Here is a 7769-nt window from a genome sequence, read left to right on the forward strand (position 1 = left end):
TCTTATGACAGTACGCTTCAAGGGTGGAGACACCCTGTGTCTCTTAGGCCAAGGGAATTTCTTTTCTAATGTCCTCAAGGTTTATTGCATCTGTGCAAAACAAAACAAAACAAACAAACAATAAAAACATTCCCACATCTTCCCTCCCCTTGCTTCTTTTTTATTTTATTTTAATTTTAATTATAGCTTCTAGATATGGGCTTTTGCCTTTTTCTTCACAGAATCCTAGAACATGAATCATCTTGTTCTGCCTCCTATTTCTTTGTCTCCCTACAAATTGAGAATAGAAAGAAAAAGTGGATGGGACCCAAGGGCCAAGTGATCTCAGGAGCATTGAGTGGAAATCAAAAATGGTCAGACCTAACTACCCAAACCAAAATCAACGACAATAGAATCAAGAGATCCAAACTATAACAAGCTATACAAAAGGGACCTGTTACACTAGCAGTGCAGGGCCAAAGGGGGGAGGTATGGGAAGCATGCTGGAAACTATGGTGGAGAGAGGTCAACACCGCTTGTGGTAATGGTTCTAATTCGCTCTCACTGTGTGCCTGAAATACAACTGTGAAAGAATCATAATTCACATTAGTCTCAATGAAAAAAGTTTAAAAAGTAAAGTGGTTTTCTTTTTACTCTGTTTTATTGTTTTTTTGTTTGCTCTTGTTTCTCGAGGAGGTTCTGGAAATTGGATGACAGAAATGGCTGTCAGAGGCTAGAGGGAGGAAGAAATCTGGAGAGACTGGTAAAGTGGTACAAATTTGCTGCTGCTAAAAGAATAAGGTTTGAGGCACTAAGATAAAAAATATTAGTACTGTTTTGCATGCTTGAAATTTGCTAGTACAAGTTAAAGGTTCTTACTCCCTGAAAATGTGGGGAAGAGAAAGAGGGAAATTAAGGTTTGACCACTTGTATAGACCCAAAGACTTTGCAAAAAAATCCAGAGCATTTTATTATTTGTTTACATCAGTAAATGCTATATTAGGAGGCCCAAAAGATGTAACTTAATTTTGAATTGACAAAGAGCAGGACAACAAATATATTTGTCATTTAAATCTAGTTATGTCCTGTGTGAGAAAAACAACTTGTCATTTAAGTTGCATTCTTGGTCTAACCATATAATAAGCTAGTAAAAAACAATGGATTCAAAAAGTGAGTGAAAGTTTCAGAGAGCAAATACACTCATTACATCACTTAGTATTCAACAAAAGTTATTAGAAATTCCAAAAGGCAAAAGTATAATCCTTTGTATTTTCCTTTTTGTTTAAACGATTCAAAAATCATGTTGCTCTGATTATAAAAGTTAGAAATAGTTACCATAATCTTCCTTCCTGGGTAAAATCCCATTCTGTCCCATTGGCACCTAGCAGGTTGAGAAAACACAAAGTAAGATAGCAGTGTTGTGTCAACAGAAAGCTGCCCATTAGTTTTAGTGGCATTACATTTTCAGGTTTGACCAGAGAAATGCAGTGATTCTTTCCTTGACATTGAAGAAAAGTCCAGAGCATTGCCCCAGGTTTTTTGTAATGTCACAGGAAGAACCTGACATAAAACAGAATATAAGAAACTTTGTGTATACACTTGGAAAAAGGGGTGGGAGAAGGTGTGTATTGTTTGGGGAAGGAAGGAAGGAAAGCAGAAAGGAAGGCAAGAAAGAAGGCATGAAGGAGTCAGCAAGGCAGGAAGAAAGGAAGTAAGGAAGGAAGGCAAGAAGGAAGGAAGGAAGGAAGGAAGGAAGGAAGGAAGGAAGGAAGGAAGGAAGGAAGGAAGGAAGGAAGGAAGGAAGGAAGGAAGGAAAGAAGGAAAGAAGGAAAGAGGAAAGAAGAAAGGAAAGAAAAGGTGGGAAGGAAGGATGGAAGGAAGGAGAGAAGGAAGAAAGGAAAGAAAAAAAGGAGGAGGGAAGGAAAGAAAGTAAAAAGGAAAAAAGGAGGAAATAATTTTTTCTTTTAAGAAAAATGGGAACGCTGGTTATGAAAGAATTTTGTCAATATGAAGATGAGCACCTGTCAAGGAATCTAAATCTTCTTCCTTCACTGAGATGACACCTTAGTTTGCTTTTTATTTATTTATTTTTTTTTTGGAGCTTCAGCTCAGAGTCTAATGATCTTGACTTTAAAAAAGTCAAGTGGCTACAACTAGTATTCATCAGCATTTCCTTCTACAATGGACTAGATCTAATCTGCATGGAATATTTCCACGAATACAAGAGCAAAGCTATTGGCAAAGAAGGAGGCTCTTCAATTGAAGATATTTTATATTATTTTATTAATTTTATCATGGAGCATCAATGGTGTCTACTTGATATTCCTTTGGTAGAATTGTTAACTGATCACAGTCAGGTGTAGTCCCTCCTTGCCTGTCACCCATGACCATGCAAATTATTCAAAAGAGAACTGAAAGTGCTAAAAAACTCCATCCCCATAAATTATTGTTCTCCTTTCTACTTTTTCTTATGCAGAGTAAGTTGTTACAAATAACAGAATTCTATGGTCTCTATATATGTATATATACTGTTGCAATATATATATTCTGTTACAAATAACAGAATTCTATTGTATATATATATATATATATATATATATATATATATATACTGTCATACAATGGAAGAATCATGATTAACTTAAAAATCATTGATAATTAATGATGTTGGAAGTTAAAATAAGATGATGTTGTTTATTTAGAAAGTTTTAAATTTGCCAGTTGGGGATCACACATTGAAGTATCAACCCAAATTATGTTCTTCTTAGGTCTCAGAGACTTTTAAATGAAAATGAGTAGAAATGCAAAAACTGGGACTGATTATAGTTTGCATTTGTCAGAATTCATTGGCTTTAGTCAAATTGGTGCTAGTTTTCCTAAAAAGAAGAAACAAAAGAAAAACAATGGTTGCACAGTTATTAGAGAATGTGGAAGATAAAACTTTTTGCTGATTAATAGCTTTTTAAAAAGTTGAAAGATTGAGAGGCTGGAGAGATAGCATGGAGGTAAGGTGTTTGCTTTGCATGCAGAAGGTTGGTGGTTTGAATCCCGGCATTCCATATGGTTCTCCGAGCCTGCCAGGAGCAATTTCTGAGCATAGAGCCAGGAGGAACCCCTGAGCGCTGCTGGGTGTGACCCAAAAGCCAAAAGAAAAGTTAAAAGATTGAGGGGCCTGAGAGATAGCATGGAGGTAAGGTGTTTGCCTTGCATGCAGAAGGACGGTGGTTCGAATCCCGGCATCCCATATGGTCTCTGAGCTTGCCAGGAGCGATTTCTGAGCACAGAGCCAGGAGTAACCCCTGAGCACCACCGGGTATGACCCCAAAACCAATATAAGAAAGTTAAAAGATTGAAAAAACCCTAAAACTTAAAATAAAAATCACTAATTAAAATTGAGTCTTTGGGAACAAAATAAAATCAATTCAGTTAGAATATTCAATTCTTTAGAGAAATATCAAACATATTCTTTCAGAAAAAGGAATAACCATGTTTTATTATGTATAATCATCATATATTTACTATATTTCAGTGAAGATTTATTTATTCCGTCTTATATTAGCACCTCAAGCTCACACCAAAATCTCATACATTTAGCTTGACTTTTCAGTACAGTAACTTTGGTTTGCATTTTCCTTTCATTGTATATTTTCATCATGAAATTTTTAAAAGTACAAACAGATTTTATTCAGAGGTACTGAGGAAAGGGAGGGAGAGGATAAGAAAGAGAGAGTGATGAGTAACCTTCTTAAGAGAGAGTGTCAGCTCCTGTTAAGGCAGAGAGCCTGGGTGAAATTAGGAAAGTACACATTTCAAGTGGGGGTACCATGTATCCAGGTAGTACATGTGCCAACATAAATTGTTTATATAGGCGGCATATACTCATCTCTTGATTATCATGTGCCAACATAAATTGTTTATATAGGCAGCACATACCTATCTCTTGATTATAGAATTGATAAATATGTGCCTTTGTCTAGAAAAGATCTCATGATGTTTGATCATACTGACAATTGGGTTATCACTATCTGATTAGTATCACTATTTGGGGCTTAAATATACAATATACTCCTAATTTATGAATATCCAATATATGAATTTACCCTGTTTTTTTTTTTCAGTGAGGGAAGATCCCAGTCAATGACCAGGGGACTTAAGAACCTACCCCTGCAATTCTTGGCCAATAGTCTGTGGGTTTGACACTAAGGACTGAAAAGCTGGGACTGTTCAGACCATGTGGTGGCAGGGAATTACATGTTATATCATAAGAGATTTTGAAAACCTCCAGATCTCTGATGCTCCAAAGGATTCCAGAATATACCTAGAGATGCTTGTAGGAATCATGTGGTATTTAGGACTGAACTGGGGTTGACTGCATTCAAGCATGAACCTTACCCTCTTATCATTATCCTGATCCTATGTACATAACTTTTTTTGGTCACAAATTTATTTTTATTGATCTAAATTTTGATAATTCCACTTGCCTTTGTTTTTTTTTTAATTTTATTTTATTGAAACCATTGTGCTCTACATATTTCTTCATAGCTGAATTTCAGATATACAGCAAGTCAGGGCCATTCTAACCACCAGTGTCAACTCCCTGTACCAATGGACCTAGAATATATCCTATCCCACCACCCTTTCTTTGTTCCCTGGGCTACCAGTATAACAGACACATTTAAATTTAGGTTGTTAAATTATTTAGGGCTCTTTATTTTATTCTTGTTGACTTTGACCTAAATACTTAGTTCTATTCTTATTTTTTCCCCATCAATGCATCTGAGATCACTTGTCCCCTGGCCTCCAGCCCTTTTTTCTTTCTTCTTAGTATTATAGAAAAATGCAGAAATATGTTTTAAAACAAAGTAATCGGTGTCCCTAGGTTTTATGAAAAAGAACAATGGTGTGTGTGTGTGTGTGTGTGTGTGTGTGTGTGTGTGTGTGTGTGTGGCAGTTGTGTTTATTTTTTGTTTTATTTTGTTGGTTGGTTGGTTTATTTTTCATAGGCACAGCAAAAGATAGGGGGAAATAGAAAATAGAAAAACCTTTGGCCTACAAACAGGGGGACTCAACCTAGGAAACATCCTGTCACAAGACCAACTACAGGCTCCAGGTATACTAAATTCCTTGGCCCCAAAGTATTTCTTTGTGGTTCCAGTAAAAGTTCTTCTAAATCATGGTTGCAGTCAGGTTTCTGTAGTTAGAGATCCTGGGTTTTTTTTTTTTTTTTTACAGATGCTATGTTGAAGTCAGGATGACATGGAGTGTCTAATGGTTTCATCTCACTGTTAGATGGCAATGCAGGAAACCCTATCCTATTGTTGTTACCAGGATGTCACCAGGGTGTCATATGAACCCATTCTGGAGCAAGTCAGTGCCATGGCAGCATTAGGGCCTTTCCCAGTAGAAGTCTAATTCCTGCTGGTGGTACAGAAAACTTGGCTAGTTCCATAGTGGAATCCAAGGTTGAGGGGTAAATGGCCAATGTCCAATCTTCTGAAGCCTAATCCAAGTCACTATGACAAATGTTCAGGGTGTAAGTCTCCACTGAATATAAAATTTATGTGTTCCTATCCCTATTAGATAAGAACTTGTTCCACACCTAAGATTTCCCTATTTTAATGTGCTATGAGAAAAGAAACAATGACACATGATACTATTGGTGCATATGGGTATAAAAATAATAATCTAAATCATCCCAATAGTCTGGTTCTAACACAAAATTAGAATCCAAGAGAAATCTACTAGAATTTTCTACTAAACAGATCCCAAAAATGGAATAGGAAAAACTCTACATAAGGAAATAGACAATAAGAATTATACCTATTAAGGAAATATACCTAAAGGAATATATAAAATATATATATGAGATATATATATTTAAAGGGGATATATATATTTAAACTTTTTTAAATAGTCTGAGGTGTAGGGGGATAAAATCTGGAGCACAGCTTTAGTCTGTGACATGGTCTTGTGGAGTCTGAAAATGGCTCCCAGAAGTCACATATCAGGAAATGTTCTCAAGTTGGGGGTTTTCTCAGAAACAAAATCTGATAGCAAGCAACAGACCACTGTGATTAGAGATGGGAGAAAGGTGCTGCTGAGAGAAAATCAGCAAGAGCAGCAGTGGTAGCTTCTTCTTGGGCTGAGGCAAAGTGGGCTGGGAATCTGTCTTTTTGCTTTGTAGCTGGTTGGTAGTTGATTGAGGTGGGAGAACGTTCTTGTTTCTGAGAAATTAAGAACTGAGGGTAAAAAGGGTTAAATGGGGAGAAATAATAGATTGGGGTGAGAGAGAGTGAAGGGTTCAAAAAGGATTTGTAAAGTGGTAAGTGGTGTGTGTGTGTGTGTGTGTGTGTGTGTGTATGAAAGAGAGAGATATCATGTAAACAGGGGGAAGGACAATATACAACATAGACAGACATTATGTATATTACAGATGGACATTAGGCAGACAATGAAGTGGCAATACATACACTCATGCGTACACACGAACAGACTCTGAGGATTGATCCATGGGTTACTGTTGAAAAGTTGACACAGGTAGAATGGGTCAGAACTCTTAGAAAATATAAAGCTGGCAATTTGGATGTAAAACTTTTCCATTTTCTAGATCAATCATGATTGGTGAGGGGGTGGATTGTATATGGAGCATTCTTAAAAACAATCATAGTTTTCAAGTCTAGAAAACTAAGCAATATGGTAATGAACATTGTAAGATGAATCTACACCATGGCGTATCTTCAAAATCTAGAGGGTCCAGAGCACACAGGTTCCTTTCCTGGAGGCAAACTAAAATCATAAGCATTTTGGTATAATGAATGGTAAACTACCTAAAATTGAAAATAAATTGCAATTACATGAATGAGCATTGCAGCACGAGTTTATGGCATGCAGTTGCATATTCCATTGTTATCTGAACATAAACATTATATCATATTAACAGGCCTAATTAAATAGAAAATAGATTCGAATTTTGTTAAGATATTATTATTATTTTTTATTTTTTAATTTTTTTTTGGTTTTTGGGCCACACCCGGTGACGCTCAGGGGTTACTCCTGGCTATGCGCTCAGAAGTCGCTCCTGGCGAGGGGGACCATATGGGACACCGGGGGATCGAACCACGGTCCGTCCTAGGCTAGCGCAGGCAAGGCAGGCACCTTACCTCTAGCGCCACCGCCTGGCCCTAAGATATTATTTTAATGAACACTATATTCTGTATCTAATATAATGTAGCATTGTAATGTGAAACTAGGGAGACCAACCTATATCTGCAAGTACCCCTGTGAACAAAAAGATCAAAGAGTTATTATATACCTATTAAAATTAAGATATTAATGGAGCCAGAGTGGTGGTGCAAGCACTAAGGCGTCTGCCTTGCCCACGCTAGCCTAGGATGGACTGCGGTTTGATCCCCTGGAGTTTCATATGGTCCTCTAAGCCAGGAGCTATTTCTCAGCACATAGCTAGGAGTACACCCTGAGCATCACCAGGTCTGGCCCAAAATAACCAACAAAAAATTACGATATTAAAACTTCTTATAGCGAGCACCATAGTGGAGTCCATGGCTTCCAAAAGCATTCTGCATCTCTTTCTGTGAATACAAGCATTAGAACATTATTATAGACATCTATAAATAGCAGTTGATTGGAAACCTGTTCAGTCTAAACAGTCATATCCATTGCTGAAGGTCTCTTTGAAGCTGAAAGGAGAATATAAGTTTTGTGTTTCTCCTCATCCACTCTGTTCCTTCTCTTCTCGCTATACTCTGAAATTAACTTTTATTTTATTTTAA

This window comes from Suncus etruscus, chromosome 10 (genome assembly GCF_024139225.1).
Source record: "Suncus etruscus isolate mSunEtr1 chromosome 10, mSunEtr1.pri.cur, whole genome shotgun sequence".
Lineage (NCBI taxonomy): Eukaryota > Metazoa > Chordata > Mammalia > Eulipotyphla > Soricidae > Suncus > Suncus etruscus.